Source organism: Pinus tabuliformis, chromosome 7 (genome assembly GCF_031772625.1).
Source record: "Pinus tabuliformis cultivar Carrire ecotype Pingquan chromosome 7, CPIR1, whole genome shotgun sequence".
In the NCBI taxonomy this organism is placed as follows: domain Eukaryota; kingdom Viridiplantae; phylum Streptophyta; class Pinopsida; order Pinales; family Pinaceae; genus Pinus; species Pinus tabuliformis.
Genome location: NC_142293.1, coordinates 955,614,685 through 955,635,392, shown reverse-complemented (window position 1 = coordinate 955,635,392; position 20,708 = coordinate 955,614,685). Strand labels below are relative to the sequence as shown.

The window sequence follows — 20,708 nt, the reverse complement described above, 5'->3', positions numbered from 1 at the left end:
AGCGAAGGGAAGAAGAGGCTCTAAGAAGAAGATCGAAGTCTTCAAGTGGGGCAGCAGCAGTTGCAGCAATTGTCGAGCAGACAAAATTTCGGATCTGCAGTAGGAGGTCGAAGTTCTTGCAGCAGGAGGCCGAGTTGATCTTGATCTTAGAGGGTATTTGGCTGAGTCACAAGGTCTTGGTATTCATCAATTGAAGGATCGATAAGAAGAGAAGAGATTTAAGGCTTTTCCCCTCAAGGGGAGGGGTTTTGGCCCTAGCTTGCAGCCTATATACTGTTTCACTGTTGTTATTGTTATGGTATTAGTTTGATGTATCTCACATTATAATAATAAGAAACAAAGCTAATAAGGAAGAAGGTAACACAAACAGTTATCAAGTTAAAGGGAATTAACATATTCACTGCCCAGTTGAATTCTCAACATGGTATCAGAGCTAAGGTTATCTAAGGGCATCATGAAGATCTCCTCAACAGTGAAGAAGTTCATCAAGAAGATAGCAAGCCATCTCAAGAAAGGTATCAAGGAAGCATGGAGTCTCTTATTTTCTTCAAAGAAGGTATCAATCAAGGAAAAGGATGAAGGTCTCTTCTCGGCTCTCTCTGGCACATTCCAAGATGAAGACATTTGGGTAATTGATAGTGGTGCATCAAGACACATGACTAGCCATTCCAAACGATTGAAGACCTTATCAAAAGGAAAATCCACTTATTCAGTGGAACTTGGAGATAACAAGAGCTATCCCGTAAAGGGTATTGGATCGACCTCTATAAAGCTGGAGAATGGAAGCAACATTCACCTCAACAACATTCTATTTGTTCCAAGTTTGCATAAGAAATTACTTTCCATTTCAAGTTTAGAAGATAAGGGTGATAGAGTAGCTTTCATTAATGAAAAGGTTGTTGTATGGAGTAAAGACTCTAGTATAGAACAAGCTAAAGTCATTCGCATTCGAGAAGGAAGAGTCTACAAACTAATATCTCCTATGACCCAAGCCCTAGTTCACATTGAAATTATCCCGTGTGAACTTTGGGCATAGAAGATTTGGTCATCTACATTTCAAGACCCTTCCAACTCTAAGTTCCATAGTAGATGGAATTCCTGAACTAAAGGAAGATCATGAAGGAGTATGTAAAGGATGTGCATTGGTTAAGAATACCAAGAGACCATTTGGACGCAATGCTTCACCGTCAAAATAAATCTTGGATCTCATTCACTTCGATGTATGTGGCCCTATGACTTCTAAATCATTTGGAGGTCATCTATATTATGTCACATTTATAAATGATCATTAAAGAAATACCTGGGTTTACTTAATAAAAACAAACATACCCAAATGCCTCAACCATCCTACTTTGCATAACGGACTTTACACACATCAATGAATCAACTAGCGCACATGACAATTTTTAATTTTTTCAACCATTCTTCGTTATATTAACAAACTATAATACAACAGTCTAGGGCTCCCATACCAAGGACCATGGCCCTCATACAATCACTGATACAAGTCTACAAACTAGGGCTTATAGTCAATCACTTTGACTATCAATCTACCCTGAACAAGACAACATTTCACCTACTTGCTAATGGTGGTCACACACAGCCCTTTTAGTCCACGTGTACTGAACACATATGTTGTTCCATCTGCTCTCAATCTACAGCATCCAAATTTGCCTCTATCAATGAATCCTACTCCTTTAGGTCATTGAACACAATTCACCAATCTACCCTCTAGCTGATCATTAGTCTATCAACAAATCAACACATAGGGTCTTCTTGTGGGTTGTTCACAACTCTATTTGTGAACAACTCCTAAATTGCCCACTGCTACTCCTCAACACTTAGGGACTTCTTCCCTCTATTGCCTTCCTGTGCTGCTCCAATGAAAGCAAACTTAGGGCATGGGGGCTTCCCTTCTTCTCACTGCAAATGTCCTTCTTTGACAATGAACTAGGGCTCTCAATCTGGCTCTCTTGGTTGCAGTCCTTGAGCTCAACTTCTCTGCTTCTCCTAGTAGGCTTGTGGCTCTTCACAAGGCCTACACTTAGGGCACAAAGGTCAACCTTCTAACTATCCTCCATTTTGTACTTAGGCTGCCATACATCTGTCCAATCTGGACTCTTCAAATCTGCCCACTTACAGCCCCATCTGGACTAATCTAGGGCCTACACAACCGCCCTCACCTAGGACTTGTAGATATGACCTCTAATAGTGATTTGGCTACCTCCTCATCATTTTTCTTGGGCTCCAACATTCTGCCAAATACTTTGCCCTCTTGGCACCAGATCTACCCTTATCTAGGGCTCTGAATATTGTTGTGCTTCCCTTTGAGATCTGGACAAACTTCATCATCATACATGAAAAGTTGATACTTCTGAAATAGGGCATCACATCCTGCCACCATACTTGACTCAATGCATGATTCAGATCTGAGGTATTTTGACACTGGTTAGGGCACCAAACCAGCCCATATCTTGGCCTCAATACCTCTGGAAACTCTGCACTTAACCCTCACTACCAGCCTTCCTTTCCCATTCTATTGCTCAACCTTTACCCCACTCTTGCATGACTATTTGGACGTTCAAACCAGAACTTTTTGCCTTCCAAAAAAGATGCTTCAAGGCTTGGCCCTACTTGCAATCACACAGGGAATCTCAACCATTGTTCTTGGAGGATTTAAGGCCAATCGCATGCCCAGATCTACTCCTATTCCACATAGCCATCACTCTACCAAACTCGACCTAGTAATCAGTCACCAGGAGGACACAAACAGACCTTCTGCTAAGCTCCAATGGTGTGCAACCACTTCAAATGCTTATTCTCCCATGTGGCCCTAAACTAGGGCTTGTAGATCTATTGTCCTGTACCGTTTTAGGACAACCTTCTTCCATCTAGCAACCTTCCACAACATCTAATCTCCAATCGCCATTCCACAGGCCTAAACATGTGCTCGGCCTTCTCACTATTGCTATAGCAACTTCAGCCTTCATTCTAGGTATGCGACTACACTAAATAACCCTGTAGCAGCCCTTAATCAGGCCTAATAGTCCCTCCTTCCTTTGCATTGTGACATGAGGTGACTCAACCCTCATGTCTGCAAACCATAGGCCTTACGGCCTCCTTTCCTAGCTAGTTTGGGCTCGACCTATCCTTATAGATCTGCAGCCCTTCTCCTCCACAGTACAGAGATCTCCGCTCCTATTAGGTTTGCTTCTATTCGACTGACACAAATCCTATTGTCCTCCTCCATGAGCTTAGCGATCTTGGATTAGATCTCTTCCATTGCAACGGCTCCTTGAGGAAGAACAAACCCTCTTCAATGGCACTTGAGGACGTTGCTCTTATGGATCAAATTTGGCCTGCTTGTAGCCCTACTCGGCCCTCAAACTAGGGTATTCTAGAACTACATCTTCGACCTCCTCTTTGATCAAGCAAGCTCCCTCTCACTTGATTGCCTTTAGCCTCTCCTAGGCCTCTTTTAAATAGCTTTTCCTAAGCCTCTTAGGAACCCATTAGAACTTTAGGATTTTAGTCCTCTTAGACTTGGGATTTAATTTTCTTTTTAATTTTCTTTTTAGAACTTTAAACCCTCCTAAGCCTCTTAGGAACCCACTAGAACTTTATGTTAGTTTTTGTAGCATCGTATGTGTTCTAGCCACGAAATTTGGTGGATAGACTAGAATGCATGAGATCTCCAGAACCCATAAATTGTTTCTGGAAATTCCACCTGGAGATGGCTCAATTAGATTATTAGTCAATTTTTAAATACTTCCTAAGTCTAAACTTAGCGAATATGGTTAATTAATCAAGATTAATTGAGATAAGGTGAGAATTCTCTAAAAACTCACACGGATCAACAAGGAATTAATATGGGCCCTTGATTAAGTTCTAATCTTGGTCATTGGAGTCCCAACAAAGGATTATAAGAAGAAGTTGATGGGCACTTGGAGGATACACCACAAACACTTGAGCAGTTTGATTTCCTTGGCAGATCGATTTCTAGAGAGCAGTAGCAGCTGCCGGAGAGCCAGAGATTGAAGCAGAGACAGTGAGGGGCAAGGATAGTGATCTGGAGGAAGTTTTCCAGATCCAGAGGGGCAGCAGCAAGTGATAGAAGTGATCCAGGCAAAAGTAGTGCAAGTACAGTGCAGTAGCTGAAGAAAAGCAGTTCGATTTAGATGGGGATAAAGTCGATTCAGCTTCCAGAGGCCGGGAAAGTCTTCCAGAGGGCCAGAGAGTCACTTCCAGCAGCCACTGTTTTCAAAACTAGCCAACTCGGAACCGACTCGACCGAGTTGGTCCAAGCCAGAGCCTTAACTTGTGACTCGGCCATGGAAATGGTTCGACCGGTCGGGTTAATACCGAGCCAGCCGAGTTGTCTAACAACTCGGCCGGCTCGGTATTAACCCGACTGGCTCGGCCGGGTTGGAACAGCGGCCCGTTAACCCCGAAAATCAACAATTTTTTTTTCTTCTTTTGGGGGACTCCAAATTGCATTGTAATTTGTCTATATTGTCTTTGGGGTCCATTATCCTCTCCTAAACCCTATTTAACCCACCCAACCCCTCTCATTCTCTCACAACCATCTCATGCATTTGAGTGAGAATTTCAATGAGAGTTTGTGAGGAGTTGTTGAGTTTGTTTTTGGAGCAGCAGTGAGGAGTCTTGGGCAAGCATTGTAGCTGGAGTGAGGAGCTTCTTGGGCAGCCATTTGGAGCAGCATTTGCAGTTGGTTTCTTGGAGCAAGCTTGAGGAGGCAGTTTGTGCCTAGAGGTATTTTTTTCACTTGTAAAAATATGTTTTTGCTTATTAAATTTTATGTGCAAATTTGGAAATCCTAAAGAGTGTTTTTTGTGAAAGAAATGAACATTGAATCAATGTTTTTTTTTTGTTTTCATTTTCATATTTTTTGCTTTCATTTCCAAGTCAAAAAATGGCACCTAGAGTGAAAGATGCTGCTTGGGCATATGTTGAAATGGTTGATAGTCAAATGCAATGCAAATTTTGCCATAGGAAAATTAAGGAAGGTCCTGGGGGCATTAATAGGCTGAAACAACACTTGGCGAGGATTAGAGGCCAAATTACTCCATGTACCTCACCAGAAATTGGGGAGATTAGGAAGTATTTGTTAGCCAGCTTTGAGAAGTTTAAAGAAGATAAGACTAAGCAAAAAGAGTTAGAGGCTGAAATTGGGAAGAAGATAAATATACAAAAAATGTTGGCTATCAACCCCCATTTTGATTTTAAGGGTTCTTCCTCTATCCCTTGTACTGATGCATCCAACCCCTTCCAATATGTTCCTCCCTCTTTTGAGTCTATTCAAGAAAAGGGAAAGGGTGTTGGGTCCCTATAATACTAGTGATTACCACATTACTAATGTAGTTATACCCCTTATTTATATTGTTGTGCCATTACTATTGTAGTTATACCCCTTATTTATATTGTTGTGCCCCTATTACCCCCATATTGTTATTTCTGTGCCCCATAGAATCCCTCTATTATTATTTTTGTGGCTTTATATTATTATTGTTAGGTCGGCTGGATTATATTGTGACTCCTTAGACTCCTATATATAGCAAAAAGAATTGTTCATTTATGTAATGTAAAGGAGGTTGTCCCCTCGAAGAGGCTGAATTCTAAGGCGTGATCTATCTTTTCTATCTTTTCTTGAGCTGGTTTCATAACATTTGGTATCAGAGCTTTGGATTCTAGGGTTTTGCTGCTCCAAACAGGTCATCGTGGCATTTTCGCTATAACTTTTTTTCTGTGACGTTTCAGAAGTCGGAAAAAAAACCCATTTGAGAAGAAATCGCGCTGAACCTTGGGTCCGAATTTCAGAGCTTTTCGCGCGATATTTGTGGAAATATGATCTGAGGAAGTTGGTCTTTTTGCTGACTCCTGAATTACATTCAAAACAGGTGACCTGGGGAAAATCGTCATAACTTTCTCTCTAGGGATCGGATTGAAATTTCGTAAAAAGGTACAGAAAGAGGATGGACTGTAGTTTCTTGTGTGTGTGTTTCAGATTCAAAGGTTGAAACACTGACTCGTGGCACGTCGTACAAGTTCGCTCTACTGAACCAGTCTAAAAGCAAGTCACTGTGGGAGATTTCACATAACTCTTCCTTGGAGAATCCAATTTGGCTCAGACTTGTGGCATTGGAAAGAGGACACAGAAGGCTACTACAGGTAGCAATTTCAGAACTGGATGATCCGAAATTACAGAGATACATCAGATTCAATATCAGGCTTCTATAAAGTGAAAAAAGGTGTGTAGTTTTTTTTTAAATTTTTGTGTAAGCTTGGTTTAACGGAATTCAAAGGGCATAGTAAAGCATTATTATCGGTAACTGATGCCCCGAGGAAAGAAAATGCAAACACCTAGTAAGGAACCTGAAAGCTCTAGCATGACTCATGAAGAAGAGGAAGAAATGCTACATGATATATCAAAATTACAAGAACAAGTGCAACAAATGTCACGCTCACAAAAGCTAACAAAAGCTAAGATAAGTGGCATGGAATCTAAGATAAATGGCGTGGAATCTAAGATAAAGGGCATGGAAGCTAATATGGATGATTCGAAGATAGATTTGAAGAGAGACATGGCAGATTTGAAGATAGATTTGAGGACAGACATGGAAGAATTGAAGAAGTTGCTACAAGAAAGGCTCACTAATGGTGAAAAGGTAGTAAAGGAAACTCATGATGAGAACAAAAGAAATGTTAATCATGATTCCATAGACGCTAATGTTGGATCGAAGAATCACCATATTCCAAAAATCGATATGAGGAAGTTTGATGGCAAGGATCCCGCCACATGGATATTACAGATGGAGCAATTCTTCGATCTCAATAATGTGCAAAACGCACAAAAGGTACGTATGGCAACTGTATATTTGGAACCAAATCAGTTTGTATGGTATCAATGGCTTTGCTCTCGTAAACAATTTATCACTTGGGCAATTTTTACGGAAGAATTGATAGCACATTATGAAGATACAAAAAGCAACACTTTTTTTAGCCAATTGATAAGTCTCAAACAAAAGGGTTCAGTAATGGAGCACATTGAGGAGTTCCAAAAATTGAACATAAGGGTAAAAGATATTCCAGAGGAGCATAGGATTGATGTGTTCATAGGGTCTTTAAAGGATAATATCCAACATGATGTTCGCCTTTGGGAACCTGATTCATTAGAGAAGGCATTCAGGTTAGCAAGAAAAATGGAAAGCAAATTATGGCAACCAGGAAGCATACCACTCACAACTATAAAGACGGAAGTGTTGTTGCCCCTAGTCTTCCACAACCTATAAGGTTGACACCACAACAATTGGAAGAAAAAAGAGCAAAAGGGCTTTGTTACAGTTGTGATAGCAAATACACTAAAGGTCATAAGTGTGCTGAGAAGAAATTATTCTACATAGATTGTGAAGAGGAAGAAGAAAAGGAGCAAGAAAGGTCAAAAGAAGAAGATATACTCCAGGAACAAAGCCTAAATGAAGAACAAATAAATCCGACCATATCTTGTAATGCATTGGCGGGAATTACCACTCCTCAAACCATCAAGATAGAAGGACAAATCAAGAAGAAAAAGGTAATAGTGTTGATTGATTTAGGAAGCACCCACAATTTTATTCATTGTAGGGTAGCAAAAGAATTGAATTGCTTCCTATATCCAGCACCAGAGTGTCAAGTGATGATTGCAAATGGAGGAACAATAAATTGCTCTGGAAAGTGCCATAATATCAAGCTATCCATGGGAGAATATGTATTGACTAGCCCAATGCTTTCCATTCCAATGGGAGGTGTTGATGTTGTACTAGGAGTCCAATGGCTACAATCCTTGGGTACAATAGCTTTTAATTTTCAAGAACTTTTCATCAAATTTTCTACGGAAGGAAAGGAAGTTGAATTAAGGGGTATTGCAGGGAAACCAGGAAAAATAATCAGCTCTAATGGCATGACAAAGCTTCTAAAAAAGGAGCAAAGAGGTGTAATTGCACAATTATGTTCGCTAGATGTTTCCACATTGGAATCATCTATTTCTCCAGATCTCCAAAAAGTCCTGGACAATCATTCCAAGGTATTTGAGACTCCAAAAGGTCTCCCACCTATGCGTGATCATGATCATGCTATTCATCTGATTCCAGGAAGTGTTCCTCCAAACATCAGGCCGTACAGATATCCCTATGTCCAAAAAAGTGAAATTGAACGTATGGTTGCAGAAATGCTAGAGGCTGGTATAATTCAACCGAGTCAAAGTTCTTTCTCTGCTCCAGTAGTATTGGTGCACAAGAAGGATGGATCATGGCGCATGTGTCCGGATTATAGGGAGCTCAACAAGCTCACTATTAAAGATAAGTTCCCCATTCCTGTTATTGATGAATTACTGGATGAATTGCATGGATCAATTTACTTCACCAAGTTGGATCTTCGTTCGGGATATCATCAAATCAGAATGAAGATTGAAGACATTCCGAAAACGGCATTTAGAACTCATGAGGGTCATTATGAATTTTTGGTCATGCCTTTTGGCCTTACCAATGCACCTTCAACATTTCAAGGTTTGATGAATTCAATTTTCAAACCATTCCTTAGAAAATTTGTGTTAGTATTTTTTTATGATATACTAATCTACAGCAAGTCTTGGAAGGATCATGTTGAACATGTTGACAGGGTGCTACAACTATTGGAGGAGAAACAATTATATGCAAAAAGATCCAAATGTTTCTTTGGAGCCCAGGAGGTGGAATATTCGGGTCATATTGTATCTCATGAAGGAGTTAAGGTAGACCCTAGCAAAATTAAAGCCATTAAGGAATGGAAAATCCCCACATCCATAAAACATCTGCGAGGATTTCTTGGGTTGACAGGGTATTATCGCAAGTTTGTTAAGAATTATGGGAGAATAGCAGCACCTCTAACAACATTATTGAAGAAAGATTCATTTTCATGGACTCCGGAAGCAACAAAGGCCTTTGAACATCTTAAAGAGGCAATGTGCCAAGCACCGGTCTTAGCTACACCGAACTTCACAAAAACCTTTATTGTGGAATGTGATGCTTCAGGAAATGGAATTGGTGTTGTTCTAATGCAAGATGAAAGACCCATTGCTTTTGAAAGTCATCCAATCAAGGGAAAGTTTTTAAGCAAAGCTATTTATGAGAAGGAAATGTTGGCAATACTCCATGCACTTAAGAAATGGCGACCCTACCTAATGGGAAGACACTTCAAAGTAAAAACGGATCATGATAGCCTTAAATACTTTTTAGAACAAAGATTATCCTCTGAAGAGCAACAAAAGTGGGTCACAAAGATGTTGGGTTATGACTTTGAAATCATCTACAAAAAAGAGAAGCAAAATGTGGTGGCAGATGCACTCTCAAGAAAGGATGGGGATGTGGAAGCATTGTTGTGTGCCATTTCTATTATCCAACCAGATTGGATAAACGAAGCAAGGGAGGAATGGAAGAATGACGAAGAAGTGTGGGCACTTATTCGAAAGCTACAACAAGATTCCAGTACTTCTGATACATTTAGCTGGCAAAATGATTCGTTATGGTACAAAGATCGCTTATACCTCTGTAAGAATTCCCAGCTAAAACAAAAGATTCTTATGGAATTGCACACTTCTCCCTTAGGAGGGCACTCAGGATTTTTAAAAACTTACCACAGGGTTAAGAAGGAATTTTTTTGGGATGGCCTTAAATCAGATATTCAAAAGTTTGTGGCGGAATGTTTGGTTTGCCAGCAAAATAAAGTTGAAACAATTAAGACATCGGGTCTATTACAACCTTTATCCATTCCAAGCCAACGTTGGGAGGAGGTTTCAATGGATTTTATCACAGGTTTACCCAAGTCTGAGGGAAAGAATGTCATCATGGTGGTAGTTGACAGACTTACCAAGTATGCACACTTTTGTGCATTATCACATCCATTTAAAGCCAGTACAGTTTCTACTGCATTTATGGAAACAGTTCAAAAGCTACATGGAAACCCAAAGATTATTGTAAGTGACAGAGATCCCATTTTCACTGGAAATTTTTGGACAAAATTATTTTCTTGTCTTGGTACTCAGTTAGCTCATAGCTCATCTTATCATCCTCAATCTGATGGGCAAACTGAGATAGTAAACAAATGTTTGGAAGGATATCTTCGTTGCTTTGTATCTGATAAACAGACACAATGGGTCAAATGGTTGCCTCTGGCTGAATGGTGGTATAACACTTCCTTCCATACAGCAACAAAAATGACCCCATTTATGGCACTTTATGGGTATCAACCACCATCCATCACATCATATTTAAGAGCAAATTCTAAGGTTCAGGCAGTGGAAAAGGATAACCTCGTGTTGGCACAAAATAGAATGAAACAACAGGCAGATCAACATCGCAGTGAAAGAAGTTTTGATGTAGGTGATTGGGTATTCCTACGGCTACAACCATATAAGCAAATGTCCTTAAAGCAAGCTAAGAAGGATAATAAATTATCACCAAAGTATTATGGTCCGTACAAGGTGTTGCAAAAGATTGGTACTATGGCATACAAATTGGAGCTCCCTGCAGCTTCTCGATTGCACCTAGTTTTCCATGTTTCATGTTTAAAGAAGGTTATAGGTGACAAGCTCCCAATTCAAACAATATTGCCAGAACTTGACGAGGAAGGAAAAATTATATTGGAACCGGAAGCAGTCACAGAAACAAGAACTCGACAGCTACGAAATCGATCAATTTCAGAGTATCTTATCAAGTGGAAGAACTTATCCGCTGAAGATTCCACATGGGAGGATGAGAATTTTATGCAGAAGTATCCAGAACTACTCAAGCGTTGAGGACAACACTTTTTTGAAGGAGAGGGGCATGTTGGGTCCCTATAATACTAGTGATTACCCCATTACTATTGTAGTTATACCCCTTATTTATATTGTTGTGCCCCTATTACCCCCATATTGTTATTTCTGTGCCCCATAGAATCCCTCTATTATTATTTTTGTGGCTTTATATTATTATTATTAGGTCGGCTGGATTATATTGTGACTCCTTAGACTCCTATATATAGAAAGGAGGTTTTGACATTTGTATCATCAAAGAATTGTTCATTTATGTAATGTAAAGGAGGTTGCCCCCTCGAAGAGGCTGAATTCTAAGGCATGATCTATCTTTTCTATTTTTTCTTGAGCTGGTTTCATAACAAAGGGTAAAATGAAAAAGGGTGATATGAATATCAAAAGTTATTTCACTCCCTCCTCTCCATCAGATGCACATGGTCCTCAAGCTAGTAGAAGTCATATGCAGCGCACTTTAGATGACCATTAGAAGAAAGAATTGAGGGAGACTGCTTGTGATTACATAGCTAGATGGTGGTATGATGCTGATATCCCCTTCAATGCTTCCCGTTCACCATATTATGAGCCTATGTTTGATGCCATACATGCTGCTGGAAAAGGCTTCAAAGGCCCTACTATGCATGAGCTAAGGGGGTATCGTTTGCAGAAAGAAATTTTCTCCATTAATGAGTATTTGAAAGATTTCAAGGACTCATGGGCAAGAACAGGATGTACCATCATGTCAGATGGATGGACTAATCAAAGAAACTGTACCATCATAAACTTTCTTATCTTCTGCCCACAGGGAACCATGTTTCTAAAATCGGTTGATGCATATGATAAGGTAAAAGAAGGGCAATTGTTGTTTCAGCTATTGGATGAGGTTGTTGAGGAGTTGGGGGTGGCTAATGTTGTTTAAGTTGTTAGCGCTTGAGATTTCACCCTAGGCTGAGGAAGGTAAACCTTCAAGGCAACATCAAACCATTTCACCTCGTAGCTAGCCCTACGGGGTATGAGAAGGCTCTCTCCGGTCAATCTCAGTAAAATATTCAATGGACAGAGATGACCAATACAGTGACACTGATATTAGGCTAGTAAACTAATTAAAAGGTTGATTTGGGGGTTTTCGGGGTTTTTTTTTGTGGCAAATTGAGGATCTGCAATTTTAGGGTGCGGGGATTTGACACAGTTTCTGCAGGTGGGTCTTTGGGGCAAGGTAGGAGTTTGTGCTGATGCCTTTAGCTGAGATGGATGATCAAGGAAGAAAAAAGAGAAGCTAAAGAGGGCAAACAATGACTTTGAATCCTCTCTAGACAGTGGAAAACATAAACATTAAACAAATTTGAAAGCTGAGCATGGCAAGCATGAATTCAAACTTTATCACTTCATTTGTTTAATAAGCTGCAGTAAAGAAAGAGATGGAACACATAAACACACTTACAATTACAATAAGAGAACACACCATCAACACAAGAGTCCACAAGAATCCCAATGATGTCTGCAAAACCCTGGTCTTCCTTTTCCTCAAATTGCAGAGATACAAGTAAAATATACAATAGGAGCTTCTCCCTCAAAAGTCCAACCTTCCAACCCCTGAAAATGATTGAGAAAATACATAATATAGGCAATCCAACCTCTTCCCTTGCCTCTAGGGGTCGAACTCATCCTTCTAGGAGCTGTTTCAACCAATTCTAAACTGAGCACTAAAATCTAGGCAGTCAAAACAACTTGCCTCTATAAGCTAGGAAACTAATCCATTCATTAAATATTTACCCTTTACATGAATGAATCTTCTAGAAGTGTTAAACAAGAGTAAAAGTGTCTTAGAGTTACAATAATTACATCAAAAATAATCATCTTCCACCCCAAAAAGTCAAACTGAGTCAAATCTGCGTTTTCTGGGCTGTACAGTGCAATCTGGCAAAAAACTGCCTGACTGGTCGCGCCCCCCTTCCTGACTGGTCGCGCACATTCACAGCTCTGTTTGAGGGCCTTCCCGGTGTCCAAATCAGGTGCAAGATAGCTCGTTGGAAAGGTCTGCGAGTCTACTTTCCAACCCCACTGGAATTTCTGAATTTGGAGTTGATTTGACCCCTCAAAAGTCATTTCTCCCAAGACAGCTTTCTGCAACTCAAAATAGGGGCAGAAAGTCAAAAATTTGCATGTGTTTTGAGCTTTTGGAAACCCAAATCTCCATAAAATCTGAAACCCATCCATAGGCAAGTGTATTTTTGCATGACAATTCCAAAAATGCAAAGTTTTCCCCGTTCTGAGTTGCCCCCATGTATGGTCGCGCGCGGGGTGAGACCAGTCAAATGGCCAAAACCTGTAAAATTCCCAAAAATGCCAAAAATGTTTCAAAACTCTCAAAATTTCTTGGGTTTGCTGCTAGGAGGATGCTAATGAGTATCATGGTGAGTGAGAGAGGCCTCAGCCAAGATACGGAGCGGGTTGGTCTTCTTCTTCCTCTTACGGGCCTCGGACAACCTCCTTTGGAACATCTTCATTTTCGCCTTGCAAACATGCATCCTCGCCCAATAGTGATTCTTCATGTTCCGTAGCAACCTCTTGTCCTCGTTTGCCTTCTCTAACAGCCTCTGCAAGTGTGCATTCACACGGATAAGCATGGATTCCCTCTCCTTGGGCAGCAAGTCACCGGGCCTCCTACGGTTGATGACTCGGTCACTTCGAATCCTCCACAGCTCATCCAACTCTTTCTCATCCTCAAGTTGCTTGTTGTGCTGCTCAAGATAGTTTATTGTCCATTGGGCCATGTCGAGCTTCTGCTGTAACAAGCGGTTTTCCGCCTCTCTTTGTCGGATGATCTCATGCAAATCTGAAGTGGGGGAGCGAGCATCAAGATTAATGATGTTAACCTGTGTGTCACCGGCTCTCTCCTCCTCTGTCATGGGTTGTTTGCCCTCCCGTACTGCTGATGGAGAACGCGAGGCCCCTTCCACCTGGTGTGGAGATAACACTCGCTGACCTGTAGATGATGATGGCGAGACCCCTTCCACCTGCTGTGGAGAAAGTACTCGTCGAGCTGCTGCAAACAAGGTCCTGTGACCTCTCTGGTAGGTGACCTGAGGTGAGGAAGCAACCTGTCTCGGAACACTGATCTCGGGCTGGTGAGATGGACCTCCCTCCTCATAAATGACCTCTGGCTCTGGGTGTGGCTGTGGTGGCACTGTAAAGAACTCATGAGAAATGAAGTCTGCCCATGGAATGCCCTGCTGACTCAACTGATGGGAAACAATGAGCTGGATGAGACCATGATGGCACAAACTCCTATACTGCTGAGCTGGGGACCGCCTCTGGAACACAGACACCATCCTCTGAATGTCCTGGAAGAAGAAAACCGGGATGTTCATCATCCTCACTCGGGTAAAGTGCATCAACAGGCGAATGTGATAAGAGAAGACCTGTGAAAATCTCCCCTCACATGTGAAGTAATGCATGATAAGCCGCATGATCGGAACATACTCCCCCCGGAGGAATCTGAAAGGAAAGAACCCCGACAAGTGGCTCATGAATGCTGGCCTGACATATGGCTCAAAATAAACATAATCTAGCATTTTGCGCTTGGGCCACACCTCACCCACATTTGGTATCCCGGTAGCCTCTGAAATCACCTCCGGAGATAGCACAAAATTCACCCCTGCAAGAGTGACCTGCCCATCATGAAGGTGCAAAACAAATAAGCGGGCCAACTCCCTGTGGTGCTGAATCTGGGCAAGCCTCTCACAGAACTGAAAACATGACATATAACGGAAACAATTCACTGCCAAAGGGCAGGCCTGTAATTCTGCTAAAGATGTGGGCTCTTCTCTCTTATGATGACCACCTTTGCCACCCCTACGAGGCCTCTGCTGTACCTCAACCTCTGTGGAAGAAGACCGGTCATCACCTTGCTCATAGGTTTCAGTGGTTGACATGGTGCTTTTGAGCGAAGTGGAGAAAATAGACAAAGTTAACTGCTGCCCTTGCCTGCAAAAATGCTGAGTTGTATGCTGTTTTCAAGGGGAACAAAATCATGAAGGAAATGTTAGGGAAGGGGATTTTTCATAAGGAAAGGGAAACATATAAAAATAGGGAATTTCTAAGGGACAATTCACAAACTGTCAAACATACAATCTCATTTTAATCACCGGGAAATCTTTTGCAAAGAAATGTTTTTATTAGGGAAACATGGATGATAATAACCAAGGGAAATGATATACATGCTCAACAGGGGGTAAGGGACAGCATGTATAACAGGGGTATGGGGCAGCATAGATCACTAGCATCAACAACTTGCTCTTTGATTTTTGTCTTTTGACTGTACATTATAAGGCATACTCTGTTTTTCAACGGATTCATGTACATTTGATGCTAAGGGAAACAAGGGATTCTTTTACATTTGTCATAGGGGAAGGAGGGCTTTATTTACATTTTTGTCAAAAGGGGAAAAGGGATTTCATTGTCAACTTCAAAAGGGAAAAGAGTTGTATTGAAACAAGGATATTTAGGGGATAGAAGGGAAAAGGAAAAACAGGGTTTGGTTTTGGGAGACACAGCAACATTATTTTTGTAATGAATACTCAAAGCAATATGTCTTTTTGATAAATATACACAGCTGCATTGTCTTTGTTTTTGCTTTGAATATACACAGCAAATATGTTCTCTGTTTTGTAATGACTATGCACAGTCATTTTGCCTTTCTTTTAGTTTTTGTCATTTTGCCATCATATTGCCTTTTTCTTTTTGCACATCATTTTATTCTTGCTGTGTTTATTTGTTATCCTTGCTGTGTGAAGGACGTTAGGGTTTTGGGTAGATTAGATGGAGGGCATTAGGGTTTAGGGAATGTATGTGAGGGAGGGATAGGGTTTAGGTATTGGGGATGGGAAATTTAACATTCTTTGCAAATGACATAAGATAGAGACATATCATAACAATTGTGAATTTAATGGGAAACAATGGAGGGAATAAATGGGAGTTTAAAACCTTGAAAAAGAACACCAACCCTAGCATAATGCCTACATGAACAAGCAATAACTAAAATCCATTCCTCTTTACATTCTTGGTAGCAAATATATATAAGCACAAGCCCAACATCCTTGATTTCAAGCATCCAGCATGTTAGAAGACCCTACCTCGATCAATTTAGCAAGCAAGAGGGCGATTGAGCAAATTTGAAGTGGTTTTGTGGAAGACAGTTTGACTAGTCGCGCACGGGCTTTGACTGGTCGCGCACAGCCTGACTGGTCGCGCCCGTTAGGAATTAACACTGCGGAGGAGCTGCTCACTGGTCGCGCACTGCCCAACTGGTCGCGCACAGCTCCTGAGTGGTCGCGCACCTGAAAATGACCCAAATTCTCTGCAATTCGCCTCCTTTCGCCTTCTTCGCCCTCTCACTCTTCTTTGCAAGCTCTTAGATGCACAATGAGGGTGTTTTAGAGGGAATTTGACTCTTTATAAGCCCAATTTGAAAAAATTTACTTACCAAACCCACTTTCTAATGTTTTGTTTTGACATTCTCTTTAACACTGTTTTGAGTTTGCTTTGTCCTGAATTTGACTTTTTGGGTGCTTTAACTCCGTTCTTTTTGCAGGTTGACCATCTGATGGACTCTAGTGAGGAGACCAGGGTTATTGCCGGCATTTTGAAGAATTTTGAAAATTTCCTTATTTTTTGCAAAATTGACATGACCTTGGCTTTAAAAACATGGTTTTTAAATCCAAGGTATAAATGAGCTGTACCTGATGAAAATATCCATGAAACATATTTACATACCTCCTTCCGGCTTGCTGGGGACCCATGGACCTCTGACTCATGATCTTGCAATGACATTTGACCGAAACCCTAGACCTAATGCCTAGTGACCAAATTTTGCTTGAAGACTCACTGAAATGACAAAATTTGACCTTGACACTTCGAAATCACTTTGTAAGAGCATATTTGATCACTGTAGGAAGGCTGGAAAGACTGACACTAACACAAGTCATCACAGATAATGCCTCTAACTATGTTCTTGCTGGTAAACTGTTAGAGGAAAAACACAGAACCATCTTTTGGACCCCATGTGCTGCACATTGCACAGACCTCATGCTTGAGGTTATTGGCAAATTAGATTGGGTCAAAAACATTGTAGATCATGCAAAAAGCATAACAAAATTTATCTACAATCATTCATGGATTTTGAGCCTGATGAGGAAACACACAGGGGGCAGGGATATTATTAGCCCTGCCATCACTAGATTTGCTACTCATTTTTTGACATTGCAATCTATGCTTTCACAACATAAAAACTTGCAAAAGATTTTTTCCAGTGAAGAATGGAGTCAAAGCGAGTGGTCTCACAAACTGGAAGGCAAAGAATTGAAAAATAAAGTTAATGAAGAAATATTTTGGAGAAAGGCAACAGAGGTTGTGAAGCTTGCTGAGCCACTAGTTAAGGTGTTACGGTTGGTGGATGGGGAAAGATTGGCTATGAGCTTCATTTATGAAGCTATGGATCAAGCAAAGGAGCAAATAAAGAGGGCATACAAGGATAAAGTGGCTAAGTATGGGCCCATTTGGCCAATCATTGATGAAATATGGAACAATCGACTCCATTTCCCTATACATGCAGCTAGGTATTTTTTGAACCCACGGTATCATTATAAAGCTAAGGCAACGGGAGCTTTGAGGGGGGAGGTTAGAGATGGATTGACTGACTACATTGATCACATGATCCCATTGGAGTGTGATCAACTAGAGATACAGCGACAGGTCACAACCTTCAACAATGCCTCAGGTACCTTTGGGAAGAACCTAGCAAAAATTGCAAGGGAAGCAGATGAGCCAGGTAAACAAAAATTTCAATTTTCAAATTCTTAATACTTATTTTGTTAAATCGTTTATAATTTGAAAGTTGGATATAATTTGTAATTTTATTGAACTAACTCATTACACTCCTATGTTTTTTGCAGCACAATGGTGGGAGGCTTTTGGTAGCCATTGTCCTGAATTGCAGAAGTTTGCAATTCGTATTTTGAGTCAAACTTGCAATGCTACTGGGTGTGAGCGCAATTGGTCTGTCTTTGAGAGGATTCACACAAAGAAGAGAAACCGTTTGGATCAAAAACGGTTAAATGATCTAGTATATGTCCAATACAACCTCCGACTCAGGCGCAACCAATTGTTGAACAAAAGACCTGATTCAAATCCCATTGTGTTGGAAGGCATTGATCCAACATCAGATTGGGTAGTGGAGAGTCATCCAGCAGAGTTTGCTTCTAATAAGGACATAGATTATGAATTACAGACGATAGCATCACTCAAAGATAATGTTCAGTTGAATGCAGATACTGATCCACTTGTACCAGCCTCAGCCTCAAAGCCAGCGAGTCCTCCAGTTGCAGGTGCTTCCTCTGGTCAGCCACGACAGAAGCGCATATCCTGCCTATCTCAGCTTGCACTAGTTGCAGTTGGAGATGATGATGAGGAGCCATGGGGCCCCTTGTCTGACTCTGATGATGATCCAGAGATTGATCCATATGATCTCGGCTCCTCTGGCAGTAGCCAGTAGTACTAGTCACAGTTTACTTTTGTTGTAGAGGCCATTTCTAGCCTCCTTGGTTATGTGTTTTTGTTTTGATCTCCATGATCATGTATGTATTGGACAGTGCACTGGATGCCATTTTGATATAATGGATATATTCATGAGCCTACTTTGATCATATGTTGTCTTCTATCTATATTCTAATGTTGTGTGTTTGGAAACATGAATGAAAATCTTTAAAATTATGTTTTTTTATAATAAATAAAATATATTTAATGTAATTTTTACAACGACCGAGTTAGTGAAATCGAGCTAACCGAGTCGATACCGTGTTGGAGTCGGAGTCAGAGTCGACCCTCGGCCGAGTCAGAGTCCGAGTCGGAGTTTTAAAACATTGCCAGCAGCAGAGGCAAGCAAGACGACTTGCTTGAAAAATTGGGCTTGTGGAATATCCCCAAGCTACACAATTCAACATTCTCCTTGTGGTTTTTCCCCTGGTCTCGGGCCTAATTTATGTCTTTTGTCTCACTGTCTCCTAGTTATTTTCTATTGCTCTTTCATGCTTATTAGTTGAAATTTGTAGAAAATTCCTATATATTCACAAGCTCATGCAATTTACTAAAGCACAGGACAAGAATCTACTTCTATTATCAACCAGCAGAAGCCAATAGATCAATGAAAACAATAATAGCAAGAAGAAGACAAATCAATGGCACATAACACAATAAGTATCCGAGGAAAGCCACAACTCAAAACCCCACTATCTGTATTGCATATATCAAAAATCCAGGATGATAATACAATGCTTGTTCTCCCAAGAACAATCCCAGCACTCAATAAAATCAATATCCAACTCACAAGCAAACTCTTGGCCAAAACTTAGCCAATTCTCCTGCTCTCCAAGTCCCTATTTCCTTGCGCTCTTGGTCAAAGAATTCAGATGAATACAATATGCTATGCTCAACCTTGAGCTTAACCTACACAAGTATTTCCTATCCTCCACCTGATGACTTCCTTTGGCCAATACTTAGCCAAATTTCCAAGCCTCCAAGCTTCTAATTCTTTGCACAATTCCTGAGAGAATTAGCCCGTATTTAAAGGGAAATTCCTCATCCATAATTGCGCAATCCAAAATTAGGTCCTTCTCTGATTGCATGCATGATATTTACAACTCAGTAAATCATACAATTGATAGTACATTGTCCCTGCACTCTAGTCTCAACTGGGTCTTTCTCTGAATCGACATGCATGAGTTTCTGATGAGGGAATCTTCAGTTAACTGGAGTAACACTTGTGGATGCACTAGTGCACCACTAACTGTTAATCCTCTATTAGTTCCACAAATAGTTAGAACTAATTTAACTAAAAATAACTCAGTAAATTGAGTTATCTAATTACAACTCATAAATAAACTCATCCTGGACCCCTAAAACTTAGGGAGAACATATACATGACTTCTAAAAGACTTCCAACTCAAAATTCCTAAGTTAACTAAGTCAACTTAACTTAGTTAACTATTACAAGTTGATATGAGAAAAGAATTACAATTTTAATTCACAATTTAATTCAAGGACAAATTAAATTGGAATTTCTGGATTCTATTTTTAACATTTCTTGTTGCTATTTTCAACACTCCCTCTCAACAAGAAAAGAATTCAACTCGATCCCGATCCTAAACCTTTGGAATGTTTTGCATGCAACACTTCTCTCTAGTGTTGTTGCTACAGCGACTCCAAAACCAAAAAACCATCCAACGTGAATCAGTATGATGCAACTGTCGTCAAAGTCTCTAACTACTATTGCATCTGTCGACTGAAAAACTCTGCGCTTCTGCTGACTCTGCCTTTTTGCACTGTTGTCAACCCTTCTTTGCGCTCTTCAGTATCTGACTACTCTAGCCTCTATCACTCTGATCTCTGACTGCATCAATCACCATTGATTCCTCCTGCTACTATGTACTTTGGGCTCCCATAGCAAGGTACGATCCATGAGATAAAACTTCTCAATGGACTCTGCCCAATTTCAGCCCTCTTAGGACTATCACTTCACATCGCCCTGACTCACACCTAGAGGTATGGCTGCATGTGGTCCCTCTACCCACTTGGCTCAAAATTTCCCCCTACTAGAGGTCTCTGCATGAGTGGATGCTTCCACTCTCCTCTTTGCTTCTCCAATTGTGGTTGCTCCACAATTGTCTGAGACCGCTTCTGAGGCTGCTTCTTCTTTGCTTGAGTGGGTCTCTCCACTTGATATCCTCTCAGCTTCTCTAGTTCTAGCTACTCCACAACTTCTTGAAGCTGCTTCTGAGACTGCTTCTTCTAGAGCTGCGCGTTGAGAGGTAATTTACTCTCCCTCTCAAAC

The 20,708-nt window shown here is 40.7% G+C and overlaps 1 protein-coding gene across 1 annotated transcript in view; it reads right to left on the bottom strand.

Annotated features, from left to right (window-relative positions):
* LOC149250797 (gamma-glutamyl hydrolase 1-like) overlaps positions 1 to 20,708 on the bottom strand; it is a 169,969-nt gene that overhangs the window by 128,971 nt on the left and 20,290 nt on the right. The gene's annotated exons all lie outside the window — the stretch shown is intronic.